Source organism: Chenopodium album, chromosome 9 (assembly GCF_948465745.1).
Source record: "Chenopodium album chromosome 9, dcCheAlbu1.1, whole genome shotgun sequence".
In the NCBI taxonomy this organism is placed as follows: domain Eukaryota; kingdom Viridiplantae; phylum Streptophyta; class Magnoliopsida; order Caryophyllales; family Amaranthaceae; genus Chenopodium; species Chenopodium album.
Window position 1 is genome coordinate 25,016,970 of NC_137842.1, and position 23,689 is coordinate 25,040,658.

The window sequence follows — 23,689 nt, forward strand, 5'->3', positions numbered from 1 at the left end:
ACATTCAAACTAAGCTTTTGGAATGAAATGAAAGTAAAACACATTCAAAAAAAGCTTTTTGAATCGAATGTAAGTAAATTGCATTCAACGAAGCTAATATAATCAAATGAAAGTCAAACACATTAAAACAAAGTTTTTAATTTTAATCAAATGAATGTCAAACACATTCAAACAAATCGTTTTGAATCGAATAAAAGTCAAATGCGTTCAACTAAGCTTATTTAATCAAATAAATGTCAAACACATTCAAACAAAGCTTTTTCAATAAAATGAAAGTCAAAGACATTCAAACAAAGCTTTGTGAATCAAAGGAAGGTCAAACACATTCAAATTAAGCTTTTTGAATCGAATCAAAGTCGAATGAATTCAACGAAGTTAATTGAATCAATTGAAAGTTAAACACATTCAAACAAAGCTTTTTGAATTAATTGAAAGTTAAACACATTCAAAGAAAACTTTTTGAATCAAATGAAATCTAACACATTCAGATAAATCTTATTGAATCAAAGGAAAGTCAAACACATTGAAACAGGGCTAATTGAATCAAATGAAAGTTAAACACATTGAAACAATGCTTTTTGAATCAAATGAAAGTCAAAGCCATTTAAACAGAGGAATTCAATTGAATGAAAGTCAAACACATTTAAACAAAGCAAATTGAATCAAATGAAGGTTAAACATATTTAAACTAAAAATTATGAATAGATGAATATCAAACACATTCAAACCAAGCTTTTTTAATCAACTTAAAGTCAAACACATTGAAATGAAGCTTTTGGAATCAAATGAAAGTCAAACACATTAAAACAAATCTTATTGACACAAATGAAAGTAAAAAACGTTCAAAAAAAGCTTTTTAATTGAAATGAAATTCAAACACATTCAGACAAAGCATTTTAAATCGAATGAAAGTCAAATGCATTTAACGAAGCTAACTAAATAAATTAAAGTCAAACACATTCAAAAAAATCTTTTTAAATTAAAGGAAAGTAAAACACATTCAAAAAATGCTTTTTAAATCAAGTAAAAGTCAAACACATTCAAACAAAACTTTTTGAATCGAATGAAAGTCAAATGCATTCAAAAAAGCCTTTTAATTGAATGTAAGTCATATGCATTGAAGGATGCTAAAAGAACTAAATGAAAGTCAAACACATTCAAACTAAGCTTTCTGAATGAAATGAAAGTCAAACACATTTAAACAAAGATTTTTGAAACGAATGAAAGTTAAATGCATTCAACAAATTTAATTGAATAAAACAAAAGTCAAACACATTTAAACAAAGCTTTTTGAATCATATGAAAGTGAAATACATTCAAACAAAGCTTTTAAAAACAAATGAAAGTAAAAAACTTTCAAACAAAGCTTGTCGAATAAAATGAAAGTCAAATGCATTCAACGAACCAATTAAAATCAAATGAACGACAAACACATTCAAACAACGTTTTTTGATTGAAATGTAAGTCAAACTCATTCAAATAAAGCTTTTTGAATCGAATGAAAGTCAAATGCGTTCAACGAACTTAATTGAATCAAATGAAAGTCAAACACATTCAAACAACTCTTTTTGAATCAAATGAATGTCAAACACATTCAAATAAAGCTTTTTGAATTAAATCAAAGTCAAACACATTTAAACAAAGCTTTGTGAATCAAATAAAGGTCAAACACATTCAAATTAAGCTTTTGAATCGAATGAAAGTCAAATAAATTCAACGAAGCTAATTAAATCAAATGAAAGTCAACACATTCAAATAAATCTTTTTAAATTAAAGGAAAGTCAAACACATTCAAATAAAGCTTTTGGAATGAAATGAAAGTAAAACACATTCAAAAAAAGCTTTTTTAATCGAATGTAAGTAAATTGCATTCAACGAAGCTAATATAATCAAATGAAAGTCAAACACATTAAAACAAAGTTTTTTAATCAAATGAATGTCAAATACATTCAAACAAATCGTTTTGAATCGAATAAAAGTCAAATGCGTTCAACTAAGCTTATTTAATCAAATAAATGTCAAACACATTCAAACAAAGCTTTTTGAATTAAATGAAAGTCAAACACATTCAAACAAAGCTTTGTGAATCAAAGGAAGCTCAAACACATTCAAATTAAGCTTTTTGAATCGAATGAAAGTCGAATGCATTCAACGAAGTTAATTTAATCAATTGAAAGTTAAACACATTCAAACAAAGCTTTTTGAATTAATTGAAAGTTAAACACATTCAAAGAAAACTTTTTGAATCAAATGAAATCTAACACATTCAGATAAATCTTATTGAATCAAAGGAAAGTCAAACACATTGAAACAGGGCTAATTGAATCAAATGAAAGTTAAACACATTGAAACAATGCTTTTTGAATCAAATGAAAGTCAAACCCATTTAAACAGAGGAATTCAATTGAATGAAAGTCAAACACATTAAAACAAAGCAAATTGAATCAAATGAAGGTTAAACATATTTAAACTAAAAATTATGAATAGATGAATATCAAACAAATTCAAACCAAGCTTTTTTAATCAACTTAAAGTCAAACACATTGAAACGAAGCTTTTAGAATCAAATGAAAGTCAAACACATTAAAACAAATCTTTTTGACAGAAATGAAAGTAAAAAACATTCAAAAAAAGCTTTTTAATTCAAATGAAATTCAAACACATTCAGACAAAGCTTTTTAAATCGAATGAAATTTAATTGCATTTAACAAAGCTAACTAAATAAATTAAAGTCAAACACGTTCAAAAAAATCTTTTTAAATTAAAGGAAAGTAAAACACATTCAAAAAATGCTTTTTAAATCAAGTGAAAGTCAAACACATTCAAACAAAACTTTTTGAATCGAATGAAAGTCAAATGCATTTAAAAAAGCCTTTTAATTGAATATAAGTCATATGCATTGAAGGATGCTAAAAGAACTAAATGAAAGTCAAACACATTCAAACTAAGCTTTCTGAATGAAATGAAAGTCAAACACATTCAAACAAAGATTTTTGAATCGAATGAAAGTTAAATGCATTCAACAAATCTAATTGAATAAAACAAAAGTCAAACACATTTAAACAAAGCTTTTTGAATCATATGAAAGTTAAATACATTCAAACAAAGATTTTAAAAACAAATGAAAGTCAAAAACTTTCAAACAAAGCTTGTCGAATAAAATGAAAGTCAAATGCATTCAACGAAGCAATTAAAATCAAATGAACGTCAAACACATTCAAACAACGTTTTTTGATTCAAATTTAAGTCAAACTCATTCAAATAAAGCTTTTTGAATCGAATGAAAGTCAAATGCGTTCAACGAACTTAATTGAATCAAATGAAAGTCAAACACATTCAAACAACTCTTTTTGAATCAAATAAAAATTAAACACATTCAAAAAAAGCTAATTGAATCAAATGAATGTCAAACACATTCAAATAAAGCTTTTTGAATTAAATCAAAGTCAAACACATTTAAACAAAGCTTTGTGAATCAAATAAAGGTCAAACACATTCAAATTAAGCTTTTGAATCGAATGAAAGTCAAATAAATTCAACGAAGCTAATTAAATCAAATGAAAGTCAACACATTCAAATAAATCTTTTTAAATTAAAGGAAAGTCAAACACATTCAAATAAAGCTTTTGGAATGCAATGAAAGTAAAACACATTCAAAAAAAGCTTTTTTAATCGAATGTAAGTAAATTGCATTCAACGAAGCTAATATAATCAAATGAAAGTCAAACACATTAAAACAAAGTTTTTTAATCAAATGAATGTCAAATACATTCAAACAAATCGTTTTGAATCGAATAAAAGTCAAATGCGTTCAACTAAGCTTATTTAATCAAATAAATGTCAAACACATTCAAACAAAGCTTTTTGAATTAAATGAAAGTCAAACACATTCAAACAAAGCTTTGTGAATCAAAGGAAGCTCAAACACATTCAAATAAGCTTTTTGAATCGAATGAAAGTCGAATGCATTCAACGAAGTTAATTTAATCAATTGAAAGTTAAACACATTCAAACAAAGCTTTTTGAATTAATTGAAAGTTAAACACATTCAAAGAAAACTTTTTGAATCAAATGAAATCTAACACATTCAGATAAATCTTATTGAATCAAAGGAAAGTCAAACACATTGAAACAGGGCTAATTGAATCAAATGAAAGTTAAACACATTGAAACAATGCTTTTTGAATCAAATGAAAGTCAAACCCATTTAAACAGAGGAATTCAATTGAATGAAAGTCAAACACATTAAAACAAAGCAAATTGAATCAAATGAAGGTTAAACATATTTAAACTAAAAATTATGAATAGATGAATATCAAACAAATTCAAACCAAGCTTTTTTAATCAACTTAAAGTCAAACACATTGAAACGAAGCTTTTAGAATCAAATGAAAGTCAAACACATTAAAACAAATCTTTTTGACAGAAATGAAAGTAAAAAACATTCAAAAAAAGCTTTTTAATTCAAATGAAATTCAAACACATTCAGACAAAGCTTTTTAAATCGAATGAAATTCAATTGCATTTAACAAAGCTAACTAAATAAATTAAAGTCAAACACGTTCAAAAAAATCTTTTTAAATTAAAGGAAAGTAAAACACATTCAAAAAATGCTTTTTAAATCAAGTGAAAGTCAAACACATTCAAACAAAACTTTTTGAATCGAATGAAAGTCAAATGCATTTAAAAAAGCCTTTTAATTGAATATAAGTCATATGCATTGAAGGATGCTAAAAGAACTAAATGAAAGTCAAACACATTCAAACTAAGCTTTCTGAATGAAATGAAAGTCAAACACATTCAAACAAAGATTTTTGAATCGAATGAAAGTTAAATGCATTCAACAAATCTAATTGAATAAAACAAAAGTCAAACACATTTAAACAAAGCTTTTTGAATCATATGAAAGTTAAATACATTCAAACAAAGATTTTAAAAACAAATGAAAGTCAAAAACTTTCAAACAAAGCTTGTCGAATAAAATGAAAGTCAAATGCATTCAACGAAGCAATTAAAATCAAATGAACGTCAAACACATTCAAACAACGTTTTTTGATTCAAATGTAAGTCAAACTCATTCAAATAAAGCTTTTTGAATCGAATGAAAGTCAAATGCGTTCAACGAACTTAATTGAATCAAATGAAAGTCAAACACATTCAAACAACTCTTTTTGAATCAAATAAAAATTAAACACATTCAAAAAAAGCTAATTGAATCAAATGAATGTCAAACACATTCAAATAAAGCTTTTTGAATTAAATCAAAGTCAAACACATTTAAACAAAGCTTTGTGAATCAAATAAAGGTCAAACACATTCAAATTAAGCTTTTGAATCGAATGAAAGTCAAATGAATTCAATTAAGCTAATTAAATCAAATGAAAGTCAACACATTCAAATAAATCTTTTTAAATTAAAGGAAAGTCAAACACATTCAAATAAAGCTTTTGGAATGAAATGAAAGTAAAACACATTCAAAAAAAGCTTTTTGAATCGAATGTAAGTAAATTGCATTCAACGAAGCTAATATAATCAAATGAAAGTCAAACACATTAAAACAAAGTTTTTAATTTTAATCAAATGAATGTCAAACACATTCAAACAAATCGTTTTGAATCGAATAAAAGTCAAATGCGTTCAACTAAGCTTATTTAATCAAATAAATGTCAAACACATTCAAACAAAGCTTTTTGAATAAAATGAAAGTCAAAGACATTCAAACAAAGCTTTGTGAATCAAAGGAAGCTCAAACACATTCAAATTAAGCTTTTTGAATCGAATGAAAGTCGAATGAATTCAACGAAGTTAATTGAATCAATTGAAAGTTAAACACATTCAAACAAAGCTTTTTGAATTAATTGAAAGTTAAACACATTCAAAGAAAACTTTTTGAATCAAATGAAATCTAACACATTCAGATAAATCTTATTGAATCAAAGGAAAGTCAAACACATTGAAACAGGGCTAATTGAATCAAATGAAAGTTAAACACATTGAAACAATGCTTTTTGAATCAAATGAAAGTCAAACCCATTTAAACAGCGGAATTCAATTGAATGAAAGTCAAACACATTCAAACAAAGGAAATTGAATCAAATGAAGGTTAAACATATTTAAACTAAAAATTATGAATAGATGAATATCAAACACATTCAAACCAAGCTTTTTTAATCAACTTAAAGTCAAACACATTGAAACGAAGCTTTTAGAATCAAATGAAAGTCAAACACATTTAAACAAATCTTTTTGAAACAAATGAAAGTCAAACACATTCAAAAAAAGCTTTTTAATTCAAATAAAATTCAAACACATTCAGACAAAGCTTTTTAAATCGAATGAAAGTCTAATGCATTTTACGAAGCTAATTAAATAAATTAAAGTCAAACAAATTCAAAAAAAACTTTTTAAATTAAAGGAAAGTAAAACACATTTTAAAAAAGCTTTTTGATTCAAGTGAAAGTCAAACACATTCAAACAAAACTTTTTTAATCGAGTGAAAGTCAAATGCATTAAAAAAATACTTTTTAATCGAATGAAAATCATATGCATTAAAGGATGCTAAATGAATTAAATGAAAGTCAAACACATTAAAATTAAGCTTTCTTAATTAAATAAAAGTCAAACACATTCAAACAAAGATTTTGGAATCGAATGAAAGTTAAATGCATTCAACAAATCTAATTGAATAAAACGAAACTCAAACACATTGAAACAAAGCTTTTTGAATCATATGAACGTTAAATACATTCAAACAAAGTTTTTTAAATAAAATGAAAGTAAAAAACTTTCAAACAAAGCTCTTCGAATAAAATGAAAGTCAAATGCATTCAACGAAGCAAATAAAATCAAATGAACTTCAAACACATTCAAACAACGTTTTTTTATTCAAATGAAAGTCAAACTCATTCAAATAAAGCTTTTTGAATTGAATGAAAGTCAAATGCATTCAACGAAGTTAATTGAATCAAATGAAAGTGAAACACATTCAAACAACTCTTTTTGTATCAAATAAAAATTAAAGACATTCAAAGAAAGCTAATTGACTCAAATGATCGTCAAACACATTCAAACAATGCTTTTTAAATCAAATGAAAGTCAAACACATTAAAAAAAAGCTTTTTGAATCAAATGAAAGTCAAACAAATTCAAATAAAGCTTTTTGAATAAAATGAAAGTCAAAAAAGGTTTTGGAATCGAATGAAAGTTAAATGCATTCAACGAAGCTAATATATCAAATGAAAGTCAAACACATTCAAACAAAGCTTTTTTTAATCAAATGAATGTCAAACACATTCAAACAAATCGTTTTGAATCGAATAAAAGTCAAATGCATTCAACGAAGATAATTGAATTAAATGAATGTCAAACACATTTAAACAAAGATTTTTTAATTAAATGAAAGTCAAACACATTCAAACAAAGATTTTTGAACCAAATGAAGGTCAAACACATTTAAATAAAGCTTTTTGAATCGGGAAAAAAAGAGGGTTAACTTTTTCTTGACTTTTCTCTCTCCCATGGCGATTTTCTGAGCTGGTTTTTTTCACTCGGTGATTGATTATGGCTAGGAAGAACAAGCAGGCAACTCCAACTCCTCAGCCCTCAAACTTAGCGTCTTTGACTTCAGTGAATTCTGGCTTGAATCAACTCAATGCTGATGGTTTTTCTACAAGCATTTCTTCGATCCCTGAGGAATCTGATATGGATGAACTGGTTACGCCACCTCCTCATCTGGTGAATCCTTCTGCTGCTGGTAAGATTTTTTGAATTGAACTTAGAGCTCTTGAATTGAATCATGAATCTATTTTACCTAGTTTTCTGCAGAAATCCAATGAAACAGTAACGAGGGTTTCTCGGGTTACTGTTCCATTGGATCCTGGAACTATTAATGGAGATCCAGCTCAATTGAAAGGTACTGGAAACAATTCTGATGTTCCTAATGCTGGTGCTAGTCTCAGTTTTGAAGATATTGCTCCAGATCTAACTCGATCAGTTACTAGAGCTCCTAGAGTTACTGTTCCATTGAATACTAAAGCTGACTCTACTACTGCTGGCATGGGTGTGCTTGAGATTGCTGATAATGCTTCTGTGGGTGCTGAGGTGCCTCAGGATGCTAGATCTAGTCCTAAACTCACTGCTAAAGGAGCTTCTCTGGCCTTTATTGCTCCCGTGCTTAAAAATGGAAAGTCTGTTGCTCAGTTGCAGAGTACTGAATCGCAAGCAGGTAACCTCAAATGCAAATAATCTGTTATTTTTATGTTATTGGTTATTACCCTACTATTGCTGCTGTGCATAGATATATCTCTGAAAATTTGAATTCCATTGCTAAACCTGATATATTTTGGCACGATGATGGTTACTTCTTGATTAAGATGCAAAATGATTCTGATATGCATACTTTTATGAATGCTAGTCCTCATATGTTCTATGGTAGAGCAGCTATTGTTAAACCTTGGAATGATAAGTTTGACTTTCATTCTGAGGTCCTCAGAATTGTCCCTCTATGGGTTAGACTTCCTAATCTTCCTCTCAATTGATGGGGGGTTGATACCTTGAGTAGAATTGGATGTGTTATTGGGGTGCCTTTGTATGCTGATGATTGTACTTCTAAGCAATTAAGGGTTACCTTTGCTCGATTGCTTATTGAAGTTGATATTACTAAACCTTTACCTAAGAGTATTTGGGTTGAGAATCCAGATGGCAACCTCATTGAACAGAAGCTTATATTTGAGTGGTCTCCACCTTTTTGCAAGAAGTGTACTAAGGTTGGTCATGACTGTAATGCTCCAACTAAAAAGACTCGGGCTCAGCAAAAGCAGCTTGGTACTAAGGAGCAAGCTAAGGAGAAAACTAAGGTTTGGGTTCCTAGGCAACCTAATCCTGCTCCTGCTACTGTTCCTATATCTAATTCTGTGAATGAAACAGTCCATGGTGCTACTGCTATTAATCCAGCTCCTACTGCACACAAAGCTAACTCTGATTATGATTGGAGAATAGTTGGCAGGAAGAATAGAAGTTTCAGTGTTTCTCATCCTGGTCCAGATTTGTCTAGCTCTAATCCTTATTCTTCTTTGTTTAAAGATACTCACACTGATTCTATCGGGGGTGATGGTAATCCCCCTCTGGGAGGATGATTGTTGTCTCTTGGAACATTAGGGGTCTTAATGACCCTAATAAAGTAGCTTCTGTTAAGAAGTTACTCTCTGAGCAATCTGTTGATGTAATTGGTATTCTGGAAACCAAGGTGAAACTAAAGAATTGTGTCAAATTACAGAAGAAGTTTGGCAAAGCTTGGTCTTGGTTCTGCAATTATGATCATTCTTATAAAGGAAGAATTTGGGTTGGTTGGTTACAGGACAAAGTGAATGTGACTGTTCTTTCTTCTCATGAGTAGTTTATTCATACTAATATTTGTTCTAAAGACTTACAACGTCATTTCTTAGTTACCTTTGTGTATGTTCTTCATTCTATTCATGATAGGGTTCCTCTTTGGACTGGTATTAATAACATTTCAGTTTCTTCTGATCCTTTGCTTCTCATTGGTGATTTTAATTCTATTCTTCATGATGGTGATAGGTTTAATGGTGCTCCTATTACTGATTATGAGGTAAAACACTTCAAAGAATGTATTAAGACCATGGACTTTTGTGAAATCAAGAGTAAGGGTTCTTTCTTTTCTTGGAACAATAAAGGGCATGGTGATGATAGGATTGCTACTAGAATTGATAAGGGTCTGGCTAATCAAGCCTGGATGTCTGTTTACAGTTCTGTTGAAGCTATCTTTCTCCCTCCCTTACTTTCTGATCACTACCCTATTTTGGTTAAGGTCTGTTCTCATAATCTTGGGAAGGGAAGGCCTTTCAGATTTTTGAATTGCCTTGCTGATCACAAAGATTTTTGCTCTATTGTTGAAGCTGGCTGGATTAAGGTGTCTAAGAGTACTGCTATGTCTGATGTTTGGCAGAATTTGAAAACTGTTAAACAAGGTCTTAAGAGCTTAAACACCAAATATTTTGAAAATATTGATTAAAGAGTTGAACAAACAAATGCTACTTTAATTCAAATCCAAGGAAAGCTTGCTGATGATATTACCAATGTAGAATTACATTTACAGGAAGCTGCTGCTATTGAGCAAATTAAACATTGGATGAGTATTCAGGAGCACATATACAAACACAAAGCTAGAGTGGATTGGATCAAATTAGGAGTTTCTAATTCTCACTATTTCTTTTCTATTATGAAGCAAAGGCAAAGTAGGAATAGAATTGATTCTATTTTTACTGATCTTGATGTGTTGCTGAAAGATCCTATTCAAGTGGAACAGGAGATTGTAAGTTTCTATAAGGTTCTTCTGGGTACTAGAGCTTCTTCTTTGCCTGCTGTTGATATTCAAACTATGAGTGCTGGTAAACAGCTAGACCAAACTGCTATAGATATTCTGTCTACAGATGTTGCTTATTCTGAGATTGATGCTGCTTTGGCTAGTATTGGCAATGACAAGGCTCCTGGTATTGATGGCTTTAATGCTGTCTTTTTCAAGAAGGCTTGGCACATTATTAAGCATGACATCTATACTGCTGTTACTCAGTTCTTTCAAACTAGTATTATTGCTAAGCAATGGAGTTGCACCACAGTTACTTTAGTTCCTAAAGTCTCTCATCCTTCTTATGTTAAAGAATTCAGACCCATTGCTTGTTGTACTATGGTCTATAAATTAATCTCTAAAGTGCTTACTCATAGAATTGCTCAGGTTGTGGGCTCTGTTGTTAGTGATTCTCAATCTGGTTTTATTCCTGGGAAGCATATTAGGGATAATATTCTTTTAGCTACTGAGCTCATCAAAGGTTACACTCACAATTATATCACTCCCAGATGTATGCTCAAGATTGATTTGAGGAAAGCTTATGATTCTATTGAATGGAGCTTTCTTAAGACTGTGCTTGAGGAAACTGGCTTTCCTCAAAAGGTGGTTAATTGGATTATGACCTGTGTCTCTTCTGTTTCTTACTCTATAATGGTGAATGGTTTTCCTTCTAAGCCTTTCCCAGCTCAAAAAGGGTTGAGACAAGGTGATCCTATGTCTCCTTTTCTGTTTTCTCTGTGTATGGATTATCTGTCTAGGTATTTGAAATAGATGACCCATGATCCTAATTTCAATTTTCACCCTAGATGTGAGAAGCTTGGTATTACTCATATGATGTTTGCTGATGACTTATTGCTCTTTGCTAGAGCTGATGCTGGTTCCATTCAGCTTGTTTTGAATACTTTTCAGAAGTTTTCTAGTGCCTCTGGTTTGTCTGCTAACCTTAGCAAAAGTGAAGTGTATTTTGGTGGTGTACTTGAAGCTGAAAAAGATAACTTACAGGCGATTCTTGGGATGAGTAGGGGTACCCTTCCTTTCAAGTATCTTGGTGTTCCTCTTTCTTCTAAGAAGTTGACCATCTCTCAGTGCAGGCCTTTGATTGAAAAAATTACTGCTAGAATTGATAACTGGTCTGCTAGACATCTCTCTTATGCAGGAAGGTTACAACTCATTAAGAGTGTTCTTTTTGGCATTCAAGCTTATTGGGCTCAAATCTTCATTCTTCCCAAAAAGGTGCTTAGGGAAATTGAATCCAGATTTAGGGTGTTTCTTTGGACTGGCAAAAATGTTTATTCTAAGAAAGCTCCTGTTTCTTGGAATCATATGACCCTCCCTAAAGTTTGTGGTGGTTGGAATATCACTTTACTAAGTGATTGGAACAAAGCTGTTGTTTGCAAGATTCTATGGGATTTAGCTCATAAATCTGATAATTTATGGGTTAAATGGGTCCATATATACTATTTCAGCAACAAGGATCTTTGGTCTGCTGCTATTCCTAAAAAGTGCACTTCGGTCTTAAAGAAAATTCTAGGGTGCAGGGAAGTTATTGACAGCATTGGTGGTTGGGCTGCAGTTACTCATAATGGAAAAATGAGTATCTCTAGAGTGTACTCTAAAATAAGGCCTCAAGCTGATAAAGTGAGCTGGAAGAGACTTGTTTGTAACAATCGAGCTTCTCCTAAGAGCATTTTTATAACTTGGATGGCTCTGAAGAATAGAATGGTGACTAAGGATAGGCTTATTCAATGGCACATTAACTGTGATCCTTTATGCTTCTTTTGCCAGAACTATGATGAAAGTGTTGCTCATCTTTTCTTTACTTGCTCTTATTCTAGAGAAATTTGGTAGAAAATTCTTGATTTGCTGAATATCCAGAAGACAGTGCAATGTTTTGAGCTTGAACAACATTGGGCTTCAAGGTTCTGCAGGAAAGCTAACAGGAAGGGTACGCTTTATTTGATGTTCTTTGCTTAAACTGTTCATAGCATTTGGCTTCAGAGGAACAATTTAATGTTCACTGGTAACTGTCAGTCTGCTGAGGTGGTATTTACAGAAATTGTTTATAGGGTTATTGTTGGGTGCTCTGAGTCTGACAGGAAATTCATGTACCTTTGATGTTCTAGTTCTGGCTTGTAGGTGTTTTTGATCTGGTGCTGTGTTCAGGGTGGCTGCTTTTGTTTTGCTCTGGTGGTCTGCTTGTATTGCTGTTCTGAGCTAATGCAGGGATCTGCTAGTTACTATGCTTTTCTGCTGCTGCTGTTCTGTTTCAGCTTTTGTATCTGTTGTTGTTCTGTGTGTTGCTGCTGTTTGCTGATGCTGTGTCTGTTCTGTGCAGCTGTTTGCTGCTGCTTTTGTCTGCTTCAGCTGTTGTATCTTTGCTGCTGCTGCTTGCTGTTGCTGTGTTTTGTGCAGTTGCTGCTTCTGTGTTCTGCAGGTGGTGCAATGTTGGTTTTTGTTTGTTGCGGTTTGCTTGCTCTTGGTGGCATTTGGTCTGGTGCTTGCTTGGTGCTGTTGTTCTGCGTTTTGGCAGGGGTTTCAAGCTTGCAGTTTGCTTGTTGATGCCTTGTTTTAATAGAAATTGTGTATTTAGGCTTGTGTTGTTTGCTTTGTTGTTTGTTGGCTGTGCTGTTGTCTGGTCCTGGTTTCCAGAACCCTTCCTAGAAGGTGGCTGGGAATCTGAGTCCAGTTTGTTCTAGGCCCTACCTAGAACCCTTCCTAGAAGGTGGCTAGGTAGGATCTAGAACTGGTTTTGGGGGTTGGCCTGTTTTTCAGGTCTTGTGGTGTTCTAGTGGTAGTTATAACTTAGCTCTTGTAAGTTGTAACTTTCTCTCTTTGGTAATAAAATCTTATTTACCAAAAAAGCTTTTTGAATCGAATGAAAGTTAAATGCATTCAACGAAGCTAATTGAATCAAATGAAAGTAAAATGCATTCAACAAATCTAATTGAATCCAATGAATGTCAAACACATTCAAACAAAACATTTTGAATTAAATGAAAGTCAAACACATTCAAAAAAAGCTTTTTTGAATCAAATGAAGGTCAAACACATTCAAATAAAGCTTTTTGAATCGAAAGAAAGTCGAATGCATTCAACGATGTTAATTATATCAATTGAAAGTCAAACACATTCAATCAAAGCTTTTTGAATTAAATGAAAGTTAAACACATTCAAAGAAAACTTTTTGAATCAAATGAAATCAAAAACATTCAAATAAATCTTATTGGATCAAAGGAAAGTCAAACATATTCAAACAAAGAAAATTGAATCAAATAAAGGTTAAACACAATCAAACTAAATTTTTGAATTGAATGAATATCAAACACATTCAAACAAAGCTTTTTTAATAACCTTAAACTCAAACACATTGAAACAAAGCTTTTTGAATCAAATGAAAGATAAACACATTAAAACAAATCTTTTTGAAACAAATGAAAGTCAAACACATTCAAAAAAATCTTTTTAATTCAAATACTTTTTAATTTAAATGAAATTCAAACACATTCAAACAAATCTTTTAGAATCGATTGAAAGTAGAATGCATTCAACGAAGCTAATTAATTAATTAAAATCTTTTTAAATTAAAGTAAAGTTAAAAATATTAAAAAAAAAAAAAAGCTTTTTGAATTAAGTGAAAGTCAAACACATTCAAACAAAGCTTTTTAAATCGAATGAAAGTTAAATGCATTAAAAAAAATCCTTTTGAATCGAATGAAAGTCATATGAATTCAACGATGCTAATTGAATAAAATGAAAGTCAAACACATTTAAACTAAGCTTTCTATATGAAATGAAAGTCAAACACATTCAAACAAAGCCTTTTGAATCTAATGAAAGTTAATTGCATTCAACGAATCTAATTGAATGAAAGAAAGGTAAACACATTCAAGCAAAGCTTTTTGAATCATACGAAAGTCAAATACACTCAAACAAAGCTTTTTGAATCAAATGAAAGTAAAAAAATTTCAAATGAAGGTTTTTTAATAAAATGAAAGTCAAATGCATTCAACGAAGCTAATTAAATCAATTGAACGTCAAACACATTCGAACAAAGTTTTTTGATTCAAATGAAAGTCAAACTCTTTCAAGTAAAGCTTTTTGAATCGAATGAAAGTCAAATGCATTCAACGGAATTAATTGAATCAAATGAAAGTCCAACACATTCAAAAAACTCTTTTTGAATGAAATTAAAATTAAACACATTCAAAGAAAGCTTATTGAATCAAATGAAAGTCAAACACTTTTAAACAATGCTTTTTAAATCAAATGAAAGTTAAACACATTCAAAAAAAGCTTTTTGAATCAAATGAAATTAAAACTGTAGGGAATATTTCAAGCATTACTACTAGCTTTAACCCCACTGTGATCATACACTAAAGTACGGTGGCGTCCAAAGGGATAGAAGATTGAGCAAAAGAGTCGCCAAGAAGTTTTAGGAACTTGTAAACCGTTCACAGGGTGAAGGTTACACCCCTTCACGATCCAGGAGATCGTCAACTCGAATAGGTCTGGAACCATGACTGGTAGTTCGGGGATGAAGGTACAAATCCAACCTAAAAGAGATTGAACCTGCCCTAATAATATGCCTTTACTTTATTCTGATCGTATTCATGTGCGCTTTCTGACTAACATGTAAGCAATAGGATTAACCTAAACCTGTTTAATCTATGTGGGTTGAATATTAATGCACAAATAAAGCTATTATTGGCGATCACTTGAATTATAATCAAATTAACCCTAAACAAGATTATTAATTATCTTATTAAGCGTGATTACAAGTACAAATTCCCTTTAAACATACATAAAAGGTGTGATAAAGCAATAACAATAAATATCAAGCAACATAATCATGATAACAATAATAATAATTATAATCATAAATCACAAAAATAATCATAATCATGTTAAAGCATAAGATTAATAGCAAGATCCTAGGCATGATACTAACAAGATTAATAACAAACCCTAGCATGTCACTAAACAATAAAAATCAAAGCTTTAACCCTAACATGATACTAACAATCATAAATATTAGGAAGAACATAAAAGGCATCATACTTTTTATCATACTTGATATTAAAGTTACCCAAGACATGATACTAGGAAGATCAAAACGCCCTAACATAACATTAGGAATCATAATAACAACCTAAGCATGATTTCTACATAATAATAACAATTAAACCATTAATGTACTTACTTGGATGCCTCGTACCTCTTTCTAATAACAAAATACACACGTTAGTAACTTCAAGGTGTATCTAGGTCTTGTGAATGCGGAATTTTGTAAAAAAAAAGGTAGTAGGTTTAGAGAAGAGAGAAAGAAAGTTGATGATCGTAGATTGGAGGTTGTAGATTGGAGATTCTCGATGAGAATTGATGAAAATTGATGAATGAAAATGGAGTTTTTAGAAGGCTATTTATAGAAAAAATCAGCCAAAAAGATAGAAAATCGAAACAGAGTTCTGACGCGCAAAAACGAGGTTAGCGCCAGACGCTGACATTAGCGCCAGGCGCTAACGCTAGTGCTAGGCGCCAGGCTTAGCGTCAGGTGCTAATGACTGGCGTTTGGCGCTGATTAAATTTCTAACGCGTTTTCTAAAATCAGATAGAAATTAACCGTACATGAGGATAAAATCGTATTTTCCTCAAAAACATTCTTTTATTCTAATTAAAACTCTAAAAAGTCAACAAAAGTCAATTTATCAATGCTAATTGAATAAGGAATGAAAAGAACCATCTAGAAGAATCTAGAAGAATAAAACCATTCCTAATTGCATTAGGAATGATAAATCCATATTAGGCCCTCCCCTAGATCATTGGGCCGCATATAAAGCTCAATCCGGGCCTAGTTAGTAATTTGGCCATAACTTCTTCATTATTCATCGGAATTGGGCTTATAATATGTCGTTGGAAAGCTCTTTTCAAGCGCTATCCAAATACACTACTATTGGACCCATTTCATGGACCAACCAAACTGGATTGGCTGTTTTCTTAAAATAGGTTTTCAAAGCAGAGAGAAGAGAAAAGAAATAAAAACTATCCGCAACACCAGACTTTCAACACTTTCACTTCATTCGATTATGATTCGACGTGGAAGGTACTCATCACCGGGTTTGGGTTTTTGGAGACACAAATGGGTGTCCACAGAAGCCCCCACTTTGACTGAGTTTGGAGAAACGTAATTTTCGAAAACAGAAGTCAAAGTATCGATAGGGACGGAGAATGATTTAGAACGTTCCGGAGCCTAAATCATTCTTATAACGCCGATACCTGCAAACTAGCGTTAGTTAAAAGGATAAAAGACTTAAGAAACGCGTATCTTGCACCGTCGAGCACACGTCTCTTAAGGTAACCGATTTGCTACCGCATTGTTGTATTTCTGTAATTTTTTTGACCACCTCCTACAAGCTAGAGAATGCCGCCTGAAGACTGCTACGCTTGTAACTGCCTCCAATTCCGCCATGATAGACTTCTGCAAGCTAGAGAACCCCATCAAAGATTTCTTCGCTTGAAACAACCTCCAGTTGTTTGTGCCAACTCTCCGCAAGCTAGGGAACGCTGCAGAAGATATCCTCGCTTGAAGCTATCCTCATTTGTTGCGATAATATTCCAAAGAAAATTACCGAAGACCTACGCTTGTCGATCTTTAAAATCTCGCTTGAACTTTGTTTCCGCTATGCCTGTACGTCGGCGCTTCTGCTGCTTTTGAACCTGTATGTCGGTGCCTTTCGCTGAATGAACCAGTATGTTGGTGACTTTTGTTGAATGAACTAGTATGTCAGTGCCTTTTGCGATGAGTCAATGCTTAGGCGCTTTAAGCTAAGTGAGACGATCTTTCATCAGCTCGATCACTTTATGTAATTGTAATCAAGCCGATTACTAAAATCGTGTCAAAATGCTTAGAGGGGCTAACTGGTATACCAAGGAACCCAAAATATATTGAAAAAGATTGGAATAACCGTACTGAGTGGTTGAGAAGTCTCGCGCTGCTGAAATAACGCTAGCGCCGCTTCTTTGGCTGTAGCGCCAGACGCTGGTACTAGCGCCAGGCGCTAAGCCTTAACGACTGAAGCCAAGTTCTGACGCTTGGCGCTAGAGTCGGGTTTTCCTTAAATACCCTTCTCTTCTTCATTTCCGCTACTGCTGCTCGCGTTTTTGCTTGAGAAATTCTCAGAACTTCATTTGATTCGTTCTTTCTCGTTTCTCAACCGAATTCGCTTAAATTTGTTGCAATTTAAATCTTGTTCCATCCATTTTCCTGATCTATGTAAGTTTCCTCCGAACTCACACCGATTTTAATGAATTTCGCATGCATTTGTTCACGAATTTCTTGAAAATTCGAAATTTAGATTGCTAAATTCTCTTTGTTTATCAAATTTTGTGCCATGAAATTGCTTGATTATGTTTATATATTGCCATGGGAGTAATTTGATACTTGTTTGACTCAATTTGGTGAAGAAACGAACAAATCACCATTGTTGAACCTCTTAAGGTCGGGAAGACAATGTGGCTTGTTCTTGATGTTTTTGCTAGCAATTCTTGTCCAATTTGTCACAATAATTACTATTGTATTTCAAGAAATTGTTTGTTTGCTTGAAAAATTTCGTGTATGCTCAATATGAATTTGTGCTCTGTTTTAGTACTACGTACTCTTTTTTTTGCGAATATAGTATCATGCGGCTAGGCGAACCTTAGATACCATAGAACCTTAATTTATGATGATTCTGCACAATGTAGCATGGCTAGACAGCGAGGCTCTAGTTCACGGTCCCGAGACGTCTAACGGGAGCATGAGCCTGTAGAGGACGACGCTGATCCGTCCACTTCGCTCGGCCGACTCCCTGAGTGGGATGAGCGGACCTTGTACTTCTCTCCCGTTCACCACATCTCTAAGAGGGTGAGACAGGGCATCACAGTTTGGAGGACACGCTGCCATGGTTCCCGCTGTGACGGTTTGGGCGACCTATACAAGATGTACATCGCCAATGACGACGAGACGAGACTTCTATGGGAGTCTTGCGGACTGACTACACTATTTGAGACCTTGGAGGCCATGATTGCCTCCAGCGGGGGTCACCATGTAGTCCGTGCTCTCGTGGAGTTCTTTTGGGACACCACTAACACTTTCCACTTCCCTTGGGGTGAGATGATGGTCACCCCGACCGACTTCAGTCTTATTACGGGACTGAAGTTTAACTCTGTGGCGCTACCGTTCGACAGTGAGATTAGCGTCTTTTCTCCTGAGGTCGAGGAGCTGTTGGGTCCGATTGCTATTCGGGCTCGAGCTGAGGTAGAGTTGACTCAGTTAAGTTCTAGGGGGATTCGCCGCTCGACTTTAGCAGCGACTTTTGATGATGGTGCGCCTTCCCGAGAGCAGCCGGTGCGCATCTTTGCAATTATCTTGATGTCAGGGACGTTTTCTCCTGACAAGGGTAATAGGGCGCTGCTTTACTACCTTCCTACTGTCCGCGATCTTCACCGGATCAAAACTTACGACTGGGCCAGCTTGGCCTATCCGGACTTCATCCGAGCGTTGCGGGACTCGTGTCGACATCGGTCCTTCACCGGGAACGTTGCTCTATCTTATTTTTGGAGGGTCGTAGAGGTATACTTTATTTCTTGTAAAGTTTATCTCTAACTTTTAGTTAGCGCTTGCTGATAATTTTTGCCTTTTGTAGGTCTGGTTCTACGAGTACTTCCCTTCAGCTACGCCGGCGAGACCGTCGCCACGCAGGTGTCCAGTAAGTGCTTCCTAGGGAAGCCGCCGCATTGGGATGTCCACTGCCAATGTCTGAGATTGGATCATCTTGGTATGGTTCTTTGCATATTTGAACATTTTGTGATGCCTTTGATAGATTCATGTCTAATAGGCGTTCTTTGTAGGAGCCTGACGTGTTGTACCGACCGTGGGTCGACTTGGCGATCCTTAGGCTAGCCGTGCAGTATTTTGCTGAGCGTCGCTATTTCTTGGGGATCTATGGAGCGATTGCATATCTTGGGGAGAGGGTTTCTATTCAGCATTCCTCGGATACTTTTGTCGTTCCTGCTCCTCCACCGCGTCACATGTTTGATGTCGCGAGGCTGGTGAGCATGTCAAAGGGAGCTGGTACCCCTTGGAGATCTTACACGATCCTTTGGCGGTGCTATGAGGAGGAGCTAATGCCGTTGTTAGCTCCAGTTCCTGTACCTGCTGAGGATGTGGCGGTATGAAATGTGCCTCAACTTACCTATCATGTGGAATTCAAGCCTTATTTGTAGAGATTGTGGCTCATATGAGGTTATTTCGGGTTTTTTGTGTGATTTTGCATTTATCCCATATTCGGTAATATCCTTCTTTTCCCTCTCTCTCTTACTTATTGTGACTTGAAGATCATGTGTTGGTAATGTTGGATTAATTTGTCCTTGTTTTCCCCTCCTTAGTTTCATCGTTTATGATTTGAGAGCTTGGTTTCATTCAAGCTTGGGGGAGGGTATTCTATCATGTTTGGTGGGATGTTGATTCATATATGCCATGCACGTGAGTATATGCATTTCCATGTTTTTCATGCTTTTGGAAAATCCAAAAATATTTTTGTTTACTTCAAGGCAAGTTTAGCAAATTGTGTTTTGTTTGTTCTTATTTTGGACATTATATCTTTTGGATTTGTTTACTCTTGAATGCCTTTCTTCCTAAGTGGTTAATGTGTGCACGGTTTGAGAGTGTCATTGGTTGACTCTAGGATATTACATGCTAAGGTAGCCGGGTTAAGAACTTTTAGGGCGCCATGAAGCCTTAGTTCACGGGTATGTGGTAAGATGGTGTTGCTCTCTATAGTGGATTTGGCACCCTTAGTTGGTATTTGCTTAGTTATAATCCCGTGTGAGGTAACATTGTTCTAGCCTTCATCACTTTGTTGTGTGGCACATTTGGATCCTTAACTATGCATGTCTTGATCCTTGTTTTGACTTATAGCTCCCAAGATCGTGACCGAAGCACTCTAGGGGAGGAAAAGGGCACTTCTTTCTCATTTTTCTTTATCTTCTTTTTATTTTGTTACAAATTTGATTTTCTATTTTGCATAAACCTACTTGCTAACCAATTTGAGCCTTATGTTTCCCGCTCTTGTTTAAACCACATTACAAACCTAATGGCCTATGTTTACCAACCTTTTAGTTAGTGAAGCATTGGCATGTGAGGTTTGAGTTTTGAGTTGTTGATCATAGACAAGATGCACTTTGAGATTTGGTTAGAGTTGAGCTTGTAAAGAAATATGCAAATTTATGAAAATCAAATGAAGTTTCAAGAAAAAGCCGTCCATGATAAAAAAAAAAGGGGCAAGGACAATAACAAAAAAAAAAGAGAAAAAAAAACAAAAACAAAAACACCAAAAATATTTTAGATGGTTTCATTTTCTTCCCTAGTTTAAGCATTGAGGACAATGCTTTGTTCAAGCTTGGGGGGAATATTGTGTTTGTGTTGAGTAAGCTTTGGGGAATGGCATTATTGGTATTTTTGTTTGATATTTAGTGAATTCTTGAGTGTTTTTGAGTGTCGGCCGCACTTTTTGCTTCACTTAGGAAATATCACCAAATTTTAAATTTTTATCCCACCTTAACCCTTAGCCTTACGTTACAACCAATAAAAAGACCCTTGGACTCTAGTGAGTTAGGTCAAAAGAACGGTGGAGGGAGATAGACTTCAAACCTATGGAAAGAGTATGCATAGTTGAGACGTCGGGATTACCTTCTCAAAGTTTTTCATTTCTTTATCTTTTTCCGGTTCCTTCGTGGAATCTTGAGAAGCTATCTTAAGGGTTGATTTGAAGCTAGTGGAGAGAACGTGGCCCGATTGGTTGGGGCTAGGGTGGATTGAGTCCTAAGTAGTTCTCTATGCTTAGCATGTGTTATGTTTCAATCAACCATTGACATCTTGGAACGTGCATACATTTGTCCATTTAGAAAGGTTTGCATTCATTAGTACTTGTCCTTATCTCTTGTCCATATATGAGCTTGTGTTTTGCTTTTTCTTTTCGTGTTTCTTTTTCGTTACCTTTGGTTTTTGTTGCCTTGCCTTGGTTTTTGTCAAGAGTTGTGGGTTAAGCTCTTGGGAAACCCTCACGAGACCTCACTCGTCCTCATAGGCAACTTTGGGGTTTTAAGGGCTTGTTGTAGCTAAAAACAACCGTGATTCCTACGACAGTGAGTTAGTGTACATTCTTTTCCCTTGTTTCTATTTGGTTTCTTTTGGTTTCAATAATTCCATCTTGTTCTCTTTTGCCTTAGCTTTGCTCGAGGACGAGCAAAGGTTTAGCTTGGGGGAATTTGATAAGTGATATTTATGTCACTCGTAGGGGTAGTATTTAGGTTATTTTCGTGTCTATTTTTCCCTTATTTTCCTTTTATTCTCTTGTTTTCTCTTTAATAAAGTCTCCAGTTTATTTTGGTAATTTTGGTGTGTTTTAGTTTATTTTCTTATTTTATTAGTTTTAGTCTATTTTCCTATTTTATTTTACTTATTTCTATTTTATTTATTTTATTTTATTTGTCTTGGTTTTATTTTATTTCGTCCTTTATTTATTTTTATTTTATTTATTTCTATTTTATTTATTTTATTTTATGTCCCGATCCTCTCCTCGGTTTTCTTTGTGTGTAGGTTTGCAATCGTATTAAGGTTCAAAGCTCAAGTGTGTTCCGAGTTTCAAAGTCATATTCGCGTTCGGGTCCCAAGTTGAGTCAAATGCCAAACGAGCACAATTCACAAGCTTTCAATATCAAGCCCCTGCTGCTCTATTATCCTACACCACACCTTTCCTTATCCTACACCACACCAAAACGCCAAACCTCCCCTGCTCCCTCATTTCCCCTGCTGCCCAGCCACGCATCTCCCCTCACAATCCCTCACACTCCCCTGCTTCACCCCATCAACACCACCAACAACAGCAACAGCAGCAAACCCCCAGCATCTCCAACCACCACTCACTCCCTCACCACCTCACAACATCCGCAACAAACCCCTCAGCCACCATAAAGCCCCAGCAGCGTCGGCATCAACAACACCAAAACCGCACCACCTCTGCTTCCATTCGACCACCAGCAACCAGCAGTCACCACCGCAACTCACCGCAGCAAACCCATCTCAACCACATCCACCTAATTACAACAACAAGAACGCAAACAACATTACCCACCAATCAGAGAAGCCGCTTCAATCGAACCTCCGAATTTTCCCAAATCAGCAATTGCAGCTACCCAGGCCTCCGCGGGCGCGCAACCCTGTCAGAAGGCGCACACAATTGGGCTCCAAAGAACAGAATGATACAGTAGCATTTGCGCGACCTCTGCGCGATGTCTTCGCGGGCGCGCAAATGTGGGTTCAATCACGAACTTCTCACGTGATTTTTATGAAAATCGAAGGGCCACGATTTAATGCTAGATGATTGTAGTTGATGAACGGTGGTGATTGAGCAACCATGGCCGTTGATGATGGAGTATTGACGGTGGTGATTGCTTGGATGATGCGTGGTGATGAAGAGCAGCCACGAAGAAGATGGAGAAATTGAGTCTGATGTTTTGGGGGGAATTGTGGGTTTACTTTTATTTTTCTTTTTCTTTTTTTATGTTTATTTTTGTTTTCCTTTTTCCTTTTCTGATTTTCTTTTCTTCTTTATTTTCTTTTCTCTTTTTACTTCTTTTCTCTTTTATTTCCTTTTTATTTTCCTTTTCTTTATTTATTTGTTTTCTTTATTTATTTTTCTATTTTTCCTAGTTTTATGAAGTTAGTATAAATACCCATTTTTGGGGTAATTAGGACGATAATTATTATCCATTATTCTATTCTCTAATTTAGTTTTAGGAGAGCTTCTCTCTCTAGGTTTAGATTAGATTAGATTAGTTTAGAGAGAGAAAGTAAGGGTTTTTCCATTGATGAATTTGGATATTGAAGAAGGAGCTTGATTGAATCTTTGCAAATCTTCATCTTTAATTAATGAGCAATCTCTTACTCTCTTTCTCTATTTTTGTATTTAGTTTTATTTGCTTATTTTGATTTTCCTTCATTGCTTGTTGGTCATGTTAATTCTTGATTATTTGTTGATTAATCTTGTTATTATCATGATTAGTGAGTAATTTCCCCCATTGAGGGGATGGTTGTGGTGTAGTTGGATCTTGAGCATGTTCTAGGTTTAGAGTTGATTTATTTGTGATTAAAGTCTTTATATGCTTGATATTCTTTAATCTACTTGCAAAATGCATGTTGTTAGTTGATTAAAGGTGAAGCTTTGCTAACAAGGAACGGAAGTTGACTTAGTTAAGGTTCATTAGTATCGATTGTTATTTAATAGTACC